The 13,915-nt window shown below is 47.9% G+C and overlaps 1 protein-coding gene across 1 annotated transcript in view; it reads left to right on the top strand.

The window, feature by feature from the left end:
- VCP (valosin containing protein) overlaps window positions 1-13,915 on the top strand; it is an 80,723-nt gene that overhangs the window by 23,892 nt on the left and 42,916 nt on the right. The gene's annotated exons all lie outside the window — the stretch shown is intronic.

Genomic DNA, 13,915 nt, shown 5'->3' with positions numbered 1-13,915 from the left:
GGAGGACGTCCAGCATCATCTTGTGCTTTCCTCCCCAGCTTGACTGTCTCTTGTCTGGCTTTTTTGTTGGAGTTTTTTGCCTGGGAGAGGTGCGCATTGGGGGGGCTCTGCCTGCACGTGGAGAGGGATGGGGGGACTCCGGGTGTCCTGGGACACTGGGCTCCGCTCTGTGATGCGAGGGTGAAGGACATTGTGGGCTGGTGGGGGCACAGGCGCTGGGACTTTGTTTCTGGTCATTGTGATGACCTGGCGCCTAGGATTTGTTGAATTCTGGGATACGTTACAAAAAAGGAAAGATTCCATTTTAGAATTTCAGTAGCATGTTGATAAGAGGGTAACTAAGGCTGGCCATACACGATACAATTTTCTTGAATTTGTTTTAGATTTACCACAAACCATATAATAGGAGGTCAAACCTAACAACACTTTCAATTGTATCCAATCAGGCATGTCCTTGCACTACATAGTTGAAGGTAAATCTAAAGGAAATTGGACAGAAAATTGTATAATGTATGGCCAGCCTAAGTGGAGAAGACAGAACATAGCAGGATTAAGTTCAAAGTATAGAAAGCCTAAACTTTTTTTTTTTCCACTTTGAATATAATAGGGAAAGCTTATCACTTTTTTTTTTTTTTCCTTTGTCCCATCATGGAGATTTCCTTTCATCTCCTGTCCCAGAGACAAACGTAAGGGGGAATATGTCCAAATCAGTCTTGTATTAGACAGCTGACTGTAGTACTGATGTCCCTGTGGGAGGATTTCTCAGTACAGGTTTATAAACGCCTCGGTTACCGTAATTTTCGGTTTACGAATGAAAATCCATTGAAAATAATGCCTCGGTTTACAAATTTTTTACAAATTTTTTTTTCACTATACGAAGTGTATGTCGGTGCCAATTTTTTTTTTTTTTCCTCTTCAGTATAGCTCACAGAATTAGCTGTTACTTTCCCTGGAGCTAAAGGATACTTTGTTTCTTTTATCTCGGAAACAAGCTAAAAGGAAACATTGTTTCTTTTAACTGGGGGAAATAAACTAAAAGGAAACTTTCTTTTAGCTGGAGGGAAAGTGACCGCTGATTCTCTGAGCTGTAGGGAAGAAAAATTAAAAAGCGGTAATTACATTTAAAAAAACCACCAGGCTTTTTTTTTTTTTTTTTTTTTTTACTTTTTTCTGACCTCCGGAACTGATTAATTGGTTTTTAATGCATTCCTATGGGAAACAGCTTTTCGGTTTCCAAATGTTTCGCAATACAAAACGTCCCAGAGAACTCATTAAATTCGTAAACCGAGGTACGCCTGTACTTTCTGTACCAGATCACCAGGACAAATAGAGGTGGGTAAATCTTTCCAGCTGGGACTCGGACATCTGTAAAAACCTTACAAGGGTTCTAACTAGGGATGCACTGAAATTTTGGTGACTGAAACGTTTTGGCCGAAACTACCGCTATCAGCTTTTGGCCGATATGAAAATAGGTGCTGACAATAACCCCATTCTCAGCATTAATCTGAGGACCCATCCAACGATCCCGGCGCTGGGCATAGAGATTAGTGAAGGAAAGATGGCCTCCACTCATCTCTATACCCTTGGAGGACTGGGGGAACGTCATTACGTCACTTCCGGGTTCCGAGCCTTTGCATTCCTTGTGATAGGAATAAAAGTGATTAAAAAAAGTAAAACATTTTTAAAGGGGCAGTGTAAAAAATTGTATAACATACATAAAAAAAAAAAGTAAACACTGGTGAACGCATACGTAGGCCACGCCCACATATGTAAATAGTCTTCAACCCACGCAGGTATCGCCACGAATGTCGGAGCAAGAGCAATAATTCTCGCACTAGACCGTCTCCGTAACTTTTAACTGGTAACCTGTAGAAATTTTTAAAGCGTCACTCATGGATATTTTTTTTAAGTACCGTAGTTTGGTGCCATTCCATGAGCGTGCGCAATTTTAAAGCGTGACAGGTTGAGTATCTATTTACTCGGCGTAACAGCATCTTTCAAATTTTACAAAAAAATTGGGGTATAGTGCTTTTTGTTTTGTTTTTCTTTTTATTCATTAAAGTGTAATTTTTTCCCCCAAAAAAATGCGTCTTTTGTTAACTGTCAGTTTCGATTTTCGCATCCTGAATTTTCGGTTTGGGCACCAGATTTTTCATTTCGGCGCACCACTAATTCTAACTTTCCTTACTCCTTCCAATATGCTTTTATTTTTTTCATTATCAGTTTGAATTCCAGGTTTTCGTCATGTTTTCTAAGAATTTAATTCCAGACTTGGCATAATGCATCACAACTGATAACGGCACACATTTATCAGTACAGCTGGTGACTCTGGTAATCACAAACAACCTTCCGATAAAGCTGCACCACCCCTGCTACACGCAGCGAAGAGCAGGCACCTCTATAGCTGGCCATGCACTGGGAAAATGTTGTTTTGAAATACTTTGTTTTAAGAATGTTAATTTTGATTTTCTAACCGTTAATGGGGTCAAATCGATGTTTTGTTTTCGCCCGCAGTAACAGATGTTCATTCATTTGAAAAAAATATACTGTCATGCTCTCTTGAAATGTCCTAACAGTGAATGTGGTTTTCATTCAGGAAGTGACATTCATCTCCAAATCAAATGTTAGAAGAAAACTACTGTATCTTTCACTCCATAAGATGCACCTAGGTTTTAGAAAAACAAAAAAAAAAATATTCTGAACCAATGGACTGAGGACGCGGTACAGGAGACGACCAGAGACTGCGGACGCGGTACAGGAGACGACCAGAGACTGCGGACGCGGTACAGGAGACGACCAGAGACTGCGGACGCGGTACAGGAGACGACCAGAGACTGCGGACGCGGTACAGGAGACGACCAGAGACTGCGGACGCGGTACAGGAGACGACCAGAGACTGCGGACGCGGTACAGGAGACGACCAGAGACTGCGGACGCGGTACAGGAGACGACCAGAGACTGCGGACGCGGTACAGGAGACGACCAGAGACTGCGGACGCGGTACAGGAGACGACCAGAGACTGCGGACGCGGTACAGGAGACGACCAGAGACTGCGGACGCGGTACAGGAGACGACCAGAGACTGCGGACGCGGTACAGGAGACGACCAGAGACTGCGGACGCGGTACAGGAGACGACCAGAGACTGCGGACGCGGTACAGGAGACGACCAGAGACTGCGGACGCGGTACAGGAGACGACCAGAGACTGCGGACGCGGTACAGGAGACGACCAGAGACTGCGGACGCGGTACAGGAGACGACCAGAGACTGCGGACGCGGTACAGGAGACGACCAGAGACTGCGGACGCGGTACAGGAGACGACCAGAGACTTTGGGGTGGGAGGTGGAACGGGTACCTGACCTGCCACGTGTCCCAGAAGACGCCGGACCATTCACAAAGCACAGCGCTTCTCGCGCATGCGCAGTGGGCACCCGGCTGTCACAGAAGCCACCGCGGGAAGACTGCAGCGCTGGAGCGAGAAACCGGTAAGGTCCTGCAGGAGAGAAGAGCTGAGCGGCCGGCCTGATATTCTGACATGGTGGCAGCAGAAGTACTGGACTGGCCGCTTTACATTCGCTCCATAAGACGCACTGACATTTTCCCCCCTTTTTTGGGGGGAAAAAGTGCGTCTTATGGAGCGAAAAATACGGTAAATTTTGCAGGACTTTCACACGACGGTCATCGAATATATAAAGACTTTGAACGAGTGTTCGTGCAAATGTTCAAAAATCTACTAGTGCATAGCAAGCTTTAACCCCTCGCCTACCGGGCACTTGGGCACATATACCCCCTTCCTGCCCAGGCCAGTTTTCAGCTCTGTGAATGACAATTGCGCGGTCATGTAACGTTGTACCCGTATGAAGTTTTTTATAATTTTTTTTCACAAAAATAGAGATTTATTTTGGTGGTATTTACTCGCCTCTGGGAGTTTTTCATTTTTTTGTGCTATAAACAAAAAAGAGCAAAAAATAAAAATAATAAGTTTTTCTTTGTTTCTATTATAAAATTTTGCAAACAGGTAATTTTTCTCCTTCACTGATGTGTGTTGATGAGGCTGCACTGATAGGTGGCACTAATAGGAGGCATTGATAGGCAGCACTGATGGGCACTGCTGGGTGGCACAGGTGGGCGGCACTGCTGGGAACTGGTCATCAGGGCACTGATCATCAGTGCCAATCCGTCCTCTGACAATTGCCGGTTATCGGCAGTACTTTCCTCCCGTTGTGACAGCGTGAGGAAAGTGCAGCCGATAACGGTCAACTGCATTTACCAGTGATCTGCCGTGTCATTGGACACAGCTGATCACATGGTAAAAGGCCGCTGTGAATGGCCTTTTTCACATCACACGATCAGTTGTGTCTGTAGGGCACAACAATCTTGGAGATTGCCGGGTGCGCACCCACGGGGGCATGTGGTAGGGTGTGTTCTGGGAGGACGTCATATGACCAGTAACCCAGGGGAAGCCAGAAATGACTCTGTTTGAGCAATCTCAGAGAAGGAGCTACCACTGGCCCCGAAAGTAGAACATCACACAGGCACTAGATTTTTAAACTTGGATCAGCACTCACAGTTTTCCATGGCAGATGCACACCTCCCACCAGGCACTCTTCATTGGGTCCTCCAGGCCAAATCCTTGGCTCCAGAAGTAATTAGAAATCAGCCCCCCGGCTGTGCCACAGCTGGGACTTCAATGACCATCAGCAGGACTGCCTCAAAGGGGCAGCAGCCCCCTAGGTTGGAAACTCCTCCAGCAGCCCTAGTTTAGGGCAATTCCAAATTACAGGATATCTACATCTCCCACCCCACCAGTGACCTACTGGGTACATCTCCGCAGGGATTGGCTGAAGCACAATAAATATTAAGGCTGCTTATTTAACTTTCCCAGCCCTCTATGTTCTTGAAGCCTCCAGAATGTAGGGGGAAGCAAACAAACCTGCAACCCTGTGATCTAGAACCCAAAGAAATCAACAGCTGCTCCAATGATTATAGAGGAGCCATAAATGGCTAAATGTACCTAACAGCCTATCTAGGAGGGTGCTATCCAGGGAAAGTACCAACTTCCTCATGTTAAACATGCAGAATGGTGTGGTGGTGGTCCCCAGGTTCCTGGCCCTTTGGTTCACAATAAATAGTATGTACAATGTAAATCACACGTGTCGGTCATACCATCTATTTATTGGATGTAATCATATCCATAGTTTCACAGAGCCTGAGCAAGTGGGATATTTGAATTCCACGAAACGTTGTGACATACTTGTTGTTTAAAGCGTCAGGGATGTTGGTGCCTTTCTGGGTGGTTCCAGCAGTATATATTTAAACCTGTGTAAAAGAAACAGAAAATGGCGCACAAGTTATTGAAATGCCAGTTATGTAAGGGTAAGCAGTTCATAAGGTCCATGTAGGATTAAGAAGGTGCAGGGAGTCACATGTAGCCTACAGGAGAGTACAGAGTAGCAAGCATTGGCCTTGAAAGGAATGGAAGGAAATTCCTAAAGTATTTTCTGAAAGCAGAAAGTCCCTTTATAATCACTGATGTGGCAGTTGGTAAGTTTTGTTGTTTTGCTGTTTTGCTTTCCACTTTCATTTTCTTTTATTGGACTTTGCTGAAAAGTATACTATATAGTAACATCCCTGGTCAGTAGCAGGCACCAGAAGGCTCTGGAAAATAGATTCCAATTCTGAAAATACCTTCTGTGGGTGCCCACAGAGCCCCCCTAAAACTGGCGATATAAGCTGTCAATGCCACCCTGCTCCATCTTCATTGGCGCCACCCTGCTCCACCACCATTGGTGCCGCCCTGCTCCACCTCCATTGGTGCCGCCCTGCTCCACCTCCATTGGTGCCGCCCTGCTCCACCTCCATTGGTGCCGCCCTGCTCCACCACCATTGGTGCCGCCCTGCTCCACCACCATTGGTGCCGCCCTGCTCCACCTCCATTGGCGCCGCCCTGCTCCACCACCATTGGCGCCGCCCTGCTCCACCACCATTGGCGCCGCCCTGCTCCACCACCATTGGCGCCGCCCTGCTCCACCACCATTGGCGCCGCTCTGCTCCACCTCCATTGGCGCCGCTCTGCTCCACCTCCATTGGCGCCGCTCTGCTCCACCTCCATTGGCGCCGCTCTGCTCCACCTCCATTGGCGCCGCTCTGCTCCACCTCCATTGGCGCCGCTCTGCTCCACCTCCATTGGCGCCGCTCTGCTCCACCTCCATTGGCGCCGCTCTGCTCCACCTCCATTGGCGCCGCCCTGCTCCACCACCATTGGCGCCGCCCTGCTCCACCACCATTGGCGCCGCCCTGCTCCACCACCATTGGCGCCGCCCTGCTCCACCACCATTGGCGCCGCCCTGCTCCACCACCATTGGCGCCGCCCTGCTCCACCACCATTGGCGCCGCCCTGCTCCACCACCATTGGCGCCGCCCTGCTCCACCTCCATTGGCGCCGCCTTGTCCCACCTCCATTGACGCCACTCTGCTTTTGCAGCCTGCAGGGTCTGTTGGATTGTTCTGAAGTTGAGTTTGTATGGTGGAACTGGTAAAAAAAAATTTTAAGTTTAACTCCAGCCAAAAAATGATTTTTAAGCTTTGAATACCATTGGGAAGGGTTGACTGGACATGTAGTGATGTGGGATTGCTGACACACCATTGGCGCCGCCCTGCTCCACCACCATTGGCGCCGCTCTGCTCCACCTCCATTGGCGCCGCTCTGCTCCACCTCCATTGGCGCCGCTCTGCTCCACCTCCATTGGCGCCGCTCTGCTCCACCTCCATTGGCGCCGCTCTGCTCCACCTCCATTGGCGCCGCTCTGCTCCACCTCCATTGGCGCCGCTCTGCTCCACCTCCATTGGCGCCGCCCTGCTCCACCTCCATTGGCGCCGCCCTGCTCCACCTCTATTGGCGCCGCCCTGCTCCACCTCCATTGGCGCCGCCCTGCTCCACCTCCATTGGCGCCGCCCTGCTCCACCTCCATTGGCGCCGCCCTGCTCCACCTCCATTGGCGCCGCCCTGCTCCACCTCCATTGGCGCCGCCCTGCTCCACCTCCATTGGCGCCGCCCTGCTCCACCTCCATTGGCGCCGCCCTGCTCCACCTCCATTGGCGCCGCCCTGCTCCACCTCCATTGGCGCCGCCCTGCTCCACCTCCATTGGCGCCGCCCTGCTCCACCACCATTGGCGCCACTCTGCTTTTGCAGCCTGCAGGGTCTGTTGGATTGTTCTGAAGTTGAGTTTGTATGGTGGAACTGGTAAAAAAAAATTTTAAGTTTAACTCCAGCCAAAAAATGATTTTTAAGCTTTGAATACCATTGGGAAGGGTTGACTGGACATGTAGTGATGTGGGATTGCTGACACATCCGCCAGACAGCTGAGCAAGGTGGCCACCCAGCAGTTTCCGGGACCAACATGACGTCATCCGTTCTTAAAGTGGTAGCAAAGGAAAAAAAATGTAAATCTCCCTGCAAGGCAATATCACATCACATACCGGTACATTATGAAAGACTTGCCTTAGAACAAAGCTCTCCAGTGGCACATTGTCACCAGTGACAGGGCTTCCATCTTCCCCCGCTCTTCCTTCCAAGTCCGTGGGCTGCGGCTGCTTGAATGGCCGAGCTGACAAAGGCCTAATATGTCTATACACAATGCTATGAAGTGGTCCCTGCACACGTGGCCCCTCCATAGTCTATAGGTTTTCTATGAAGCTGGCTGCAGCCCTTTTTCGTGGGGCCCATCCCTGACTTCTCAATCATTGGAACCTGAGCCATTGGATCCCCCTCCTCCATATTTTTATGGCTTGTGCAAGGCATTTAGTCACAATGATGCCTTTTTCCTGACTAGAAGTGGAACTTTAGGAAATGGTGGTTTTTTTTTTATTCTCCATTTTGGTTGGTCTTGAGAAATTTTCACGAATGCTTTTAAAGTACGTCCGGATGGCAGGGAAGGTAAAAATGCTTTATTTCAGATACTACTGCAGAAACTTGACGGTTTTTAGCTATAGAACATTTAAAGGTTTCGTTCACCTTTACAAAAACTCTACACAGATAAAGGGGGGTTGTAGGTAAAAGCAAACTGTGCAGCTCTGACTGAAGTTGAATAATGTCCTTGCTATAGGTGTCGGCCATTTATGTACCCGCTGTAGCCTGACTGGAATACTCCCAGGACGTGGCTAAGTGAGGCCTAGTCATTCCTGCTCACCACCTCCATCTTTGATTCATACCCCCTCTTTCTTACCCCTTATATAGTGAACCCGGTGTAGTTATTCCCCCTGAGGTCATCAGAGGACAAGGGGGGCGCGCTTTACGTCTGGAAGAAAAGAAATGTCATCTCCAAACACGGAAAGGTTTCTTCACAGTAAGAGCTGTGAGAATGTGGAATAGATTCCCTCAAGAGTTGGTTGTGGCCAGCTCAGTGGATTGCTGTAGGAAAGTCCCGGATTCTTTCTTGGATACATAGAATATACAGTTGCAAGAAAAAGTATGTGAACCCCTTGGGATTACGTGGAGTTTTGCATGAATTGGGCATAAAATGTGCTCTGAACATCATCTAAGTCACAACAATAGAAGAACACAGTCTGCTGAACATAATACTACACAAACATTAGATGTTGCCATGGTTTAATTGCACATAACATGTAAACATTCACAGTGCAGGGAGGAAAAAGTATGTGAGGCCCTAGCTTAATGACTTCTCCCAGAGCTAATTGGAGCCAGGAGTGAGCCAACCTTGACTCCAATCAGTGTGATGATATTGAATGTGTAGCTGACAGCTGTCCTGCCCTTAAACACACACCTGTTTTGGGTTTACTGGTTTCAAGAAGCACTGTCTGATGTGAACCATGCCTCGCAGAAAAGAGCCCTCAGAAGACCTGGATATAACATTTATAGGGAAAGTAGATCCAGGGAATATCCGATTGCCTCTCGGGGGATCAGGTAGGAATTTTTTCCCTGCAGGAGCAGATTGGATCGTGCTTTGCTGGGTTTTTTCCCTTCCTCTGGATCAACTGTGGGTGTAGGATTATAACTTTTTTTTTTTTTTTTTTTTTTTATGGTTGAACTGGATGGACTTTTGTCTTTTTTCAGCCAGACTAACTATGTAACTGTGCTGTAGCTCTGAGTTTGAGATCTCACATGTCTGGTGATGAAGGTGCGCAGTTACGAATAGGCCTCACTTAGCAACTTCCTAGCAACATCCTGGGAGTATTCCAGTCAGGCTTCATGAGGTACATAAATGGCCGACACCTATAGCAAGAGCATTCTTCAACTTTAGTCGGAGATGCACAGTTTGCTTTTATCTACAGACATCCCTTAGCTGCAGAGGCAGTTTTTTGATAAACATGGACTAACTCTTTAAAGCGGAGCTCCACCCAAAAGGGGAAGTTCCACTTTAAGGACCACTCCCCATTAAGGATTGGCACCTTTGTGGGGGAGCTGGTACCCAAATTTGACAGGTACCTGCTTCTATTTCCGGTCTGATTGTCTAGGCCAGTGGTGGGCAACTGCAGCCCTCCAGCTGTCATGGAACTACATGTCCCATGAGGCATTGAAAGGCTGACAGTTGCATCATGACTCGCAGAGGCATGATGGGACTTGTAGTTCCACAACAGCTGGAGGGCCACGGTTTGCACACCCCTGGCCTAGGCGATCGGAAACAGGTGTCCTCCCTCCTTCCCTGTAGTCTTGTGGGACACGTGACAGATCCCAGAAGACTACAGGACCATTCATGAAGCGCATGCTCAGTGGGTACCAGGCTGTGAAGCTGCAAGCTATTACAGCTGGATGCCCACACTGAAGATGCCGGTCTCCTGGAATACAGGACGGCCAGTGAAATGGGCTGCGAGGGACACACCACACGACCGAGGGACAGGTAAGTGGCTGTTTTTTTAAAAAGTCAGCAGCTACAGTTTTTGTAGCGGCTGCCTTTTATTTTTTGTCAGGTGAGTGGAACTCCACTTTAAGGATGGAGTCTCTCACTCTTCCTAACCCCATGGTGTACCTGCCTCTCCTCTGTCAATCAGAATGCCTTGTATTCAGTGAAATTGCGGCGTCTGTTGCATCTGCACCACATCATCACATCTTGTCTATTGTAAGCATTTGATGATTTCCTTGATGCTGCCATTCTGAATGACGTCCAGGCAGTGGGCATCCATTTACAATATAGATACAGGATATGTCCTGTTCCTTTTTTATTTTTTTAATGGACCTCTTTCTCACATGGCACATTATATTCTCTGCAAAGCAGTCCAGCCTGCAGAACATAGGAGCAGATTATCCCCAGTAGGAAAATGCTCATAAAATGTTCTGGTTTTGTAGTAAGCAGTGGAAATACTCCTTATACAATGCTGGTTGGGGATACAGGCCAAGGGGAGAACATGACTATGTGATGCAACAGAAGGAAATCTCCATGAAAACACAGAGGGAGATGTATTGAGTAAGATACCTAATAAATTGGCTATAAATCGGGCTGAGGGGTGTAGTATAAGGAGCCTCTGGCCCCCAGACTCAACCTGCATCGATAATATCACACATAGACAGGGTGACCCTTTGGTTGCTGATTACACTGCTATTGAAATTCACTCTCTGACCAGAAAACTCCCTCATAACTTATTTTCTTTTCAAGTTTTTTTTTCCCCAGACACAAAAGTTAGTCCACCCTCATTGGCCTCGTAGACACTTAACAACCAGATGCTTCCTTAACCACTTGCCTACTGGACACTTCTACTCCCTTCTTTACCAGGCCAGCTTTCAGCGCTGACGCACTTTGACAATTGCGCGGTTATGCAAGATTGTACCCATATGAAATTTATAAAAAAAAAATTCTCACAAATAGAGCTTTCTTTTGGTGGTATTTACTCGCCGCTGATTTTACTTTTTGCGCTATAAACAAAGAAAGTGCACAAAATTTGAAAAAAAAATAAGTTTTTGTTTTTCTATTATAAAATTTTGCAAACAGGTAATTTTTCTCCTTCACTGATGTGCATTGATGAGGCAGCACTGATAGGTGGGCACTGACTGGTGGCACTGCTAGGTATTGACTTGTGGCACTGGCAGGCACTGGTGGGCTCAGGTGGGTGGAACTGGTGGGTGGCACTGCTGGGCACCGATCATCCGGGCACTGATCATCAGTGCCGATCCTCGCTCTGACAACTGCCGGTTCTCGGCAGTACTTTCCTCACACTCTTGACAGCGTGAGGAAACTGCAGCCGAGAACCGGCAATTGCATTTCCCTGTGATCAGCGTGTCATTGGACACGGCTGATCACGTGGTAAAAGGCCTTTTTCCACATCCCATGATCAGCTGTGTTCGTAGGACACAACGATCACGGAGATTGCCGGGGGTGCGCAGGAGAGCGCGTTCAGGGAGGACGTCATATGACTCCCTCCCAGAACTGGCCGGCCGCAGTGTAGCCGTCATTCGGCTATCTGTGGTCGGCGACTGGTTAAAGCGGAGTTCCACTCACTCTGTAAAAAAAAAAAATAAGTTGGCAGCTACAAAAACTGTAGCTGCTGACTTTTTAAAAACAACCACTCGCCGATCCCGCGCTGCCCCCCCCCCGCCGCCCCATGTTTTACCATCCTGTATTCCAGGCACCGGCATCTTCAGTGTGGACACCCGGCTGTGACTGCATGCGGGTGCCCACTGCGCATGTGCGAGTAGTGCTGTGCTTCCTGAATGGTCCTGTAGTCATCTGGGACCTGTCATGTGTCCCACAAGACTTCGGGGACCAGGGGGTAGGCAACCTGCGGCTCTCCAGCTGTTGCTGGACTACAAGTTCCATCATGCCTCTGCAAGCCATAGCTGTAACTGTCAGTTTTGAAATGTTGCAATGCCTCATGGGAAATGTAGTTCCAAAACAGCTAGAGAGCCGCAGGTTGCCTACCCCTGGCCTAGACGATCGTGGCGGTAGTGGGAGCGGGTACATATATACATATATATATATATATATATATATATATATATATATATATATATATATATATATATATATGTGTATGTGTATGTGTTATTTCCAGGTAGGGGCCACTCACCACTCTACCTACGCTGCCATTGGCGGCTACAGAGGTCAATCGCCGGGTCCTGGCCAGAGATTCCCCGCCGGTGATCACCGAGGAACAATGACAGGGGAGAGACCTGTGTGTCTCCTTAGTAAAGCACACCATTAACCCTTTGATCACCCCAGATGTTAACCCCTTCCTGCCCAGTGCCATTAGTACAGTGTTAGGGCTTTTTAGCACTGGTCACTGGGGGTGGCAGTCAGTCCCCCCCAGTGTCAGAATTCTTGCCACAGTCCTGCTTTAAGTCGCTGATCACTGCCATTACTAGTATAAAATATTTTTCAAAATAATTCCTGTGTATCTATACCACCATTTGTAAACGCTTTAACTTTAACATAAACCAATTAATTTATACGTTTTGGGATTTTTTTTTTTAGCAAAGACACGGAGCAGAATACATTTTGTCCTAAATTTATGGTGACATTTTTTATTTTCTTACTGGATATGTGTTGTAGCAAAAAGTCAAAACTTTTGTTTGTTTTCAAAATTGTTGGTATTTTTTTGTTTATAGCGCAAACAATAAAAACGTTCAGGCGATCAAATACCACAGAAAGAAAGCTCTATTTGTGGGGGGAAAAAAGGTCATAAATTTCATCCGGGTGCAACGTTGCATGACTGCGCAATTGTTAAAGTAACACAGCGCCGTAACGCAAAGAATGATCTGGTCAGGAAGGGGGGGAATCCTCTGGAGGGCGAGGGGTTAATTGGTTAAATCCTAATTCCAGCTTTGGCAATATAAGGGAAAAAATTTCTCGGTGCCATTGAAAAGAAAATCAAAAAATTAAAAGGCAGTTTAGGTTGCTAGACTCTCCCAGCCTCTGACTCTCAGATCTCTGTCTGAATTCTTGTGCTGCCCCTGTTCTGGGATGAATGAGACCCGGCGACTCTGGAGGTTATTATTATTATACAGTATTTATAAAGCGCCAATAGTTGGCTCAGCGCTGTACATTACAAAGGGGGACAGAACATGTGACAGACCAATACAGTGCAAAACATGAGGGGATCGAGGGCCCTGCTCCTTGGAGCTTACAATCTAGGAGGGAGGGGATGGTGGCACAGGAGGAGATAACTGTGGGGGATGGGGCAGTAGGAAGAGTGGAGGAGGTCGGCAAGTTAGCAGGGGGTGGGGTAGGCTTCCCTGAAGAGATGGGTTTTCAGGGTGCGCCTAAAGGAGAGGAGAGTAGGTGATAATCTGATGGGTTGGGGCAGGGAGTTCCAGAGGATGGGTGACACCCTGGAGAAGTCCTGGAGGCGGGCATGGGAGGAGGAGACCAGGGAACTAGAGAGAAGGAGGTCTTGTGAGGAGCGGAGTGTGCGTGTTGGGTGGTACTTGGATATTAGGTCAGTGATGTAGTTCGGGGCAGTATGGTGGACGGCTTTGTACGTCAGTGTTAGGATTTTGAATTTGATCTGTTGCGCAATCGGAAGCCAGTGGAGGGATTGGCAGAGGGGGGTGGCAGAGATGGAGCGGTTGGTAAGGTGAATGAGTCTGGCTGCTGTATTCAGGATGGACTGAAGCGGGGATAGCCAGCGGCGAGGCAGGCCAGTGAGGAGGGAGTTGCAGTAATCGAGTCGTGATATGATGAGATGGTTCTCAAGCCCACCTCAGCTTTGCTTTGGCATCCCTTGTGTCTCCCACCATGCTGGTGTCACTGTCCATAGCCTACTCTTGGCTTGGATGCACACATAGCAAACAGCAGCTCAGCATGGAGGACGGGTCTTGGCACCCATCTGAATGAGCTCTTAAAGTCACGAAGTAATCATGCACGAGTTGTTCTCCCAGTAGTTAGGTCGGTCGACTGTTTTATGAGATCTTTGTATATCTAGAATTTGACTAGACATGTCGTCAGGGTACTAGAAAATGTCA

This window comes from Staurois parvus, unplaced genomic scaffold (assembly GCF_062004578.1).
Source record: "Staurois parvus isolate SC_StPar_1 unplaced genomic scaffold, SC_StPar_1.0 ptg000892l, whole genome shotgun sequence".
Lineage (NCBI taxonomy): Eukaryota > Metazoa > Chordata > Amphibia > Anura > Ranidae > Staurois > Staurois parvus.
This window is presented reverse-complemented; position numbering and strand designations above follow the sequence as displayed.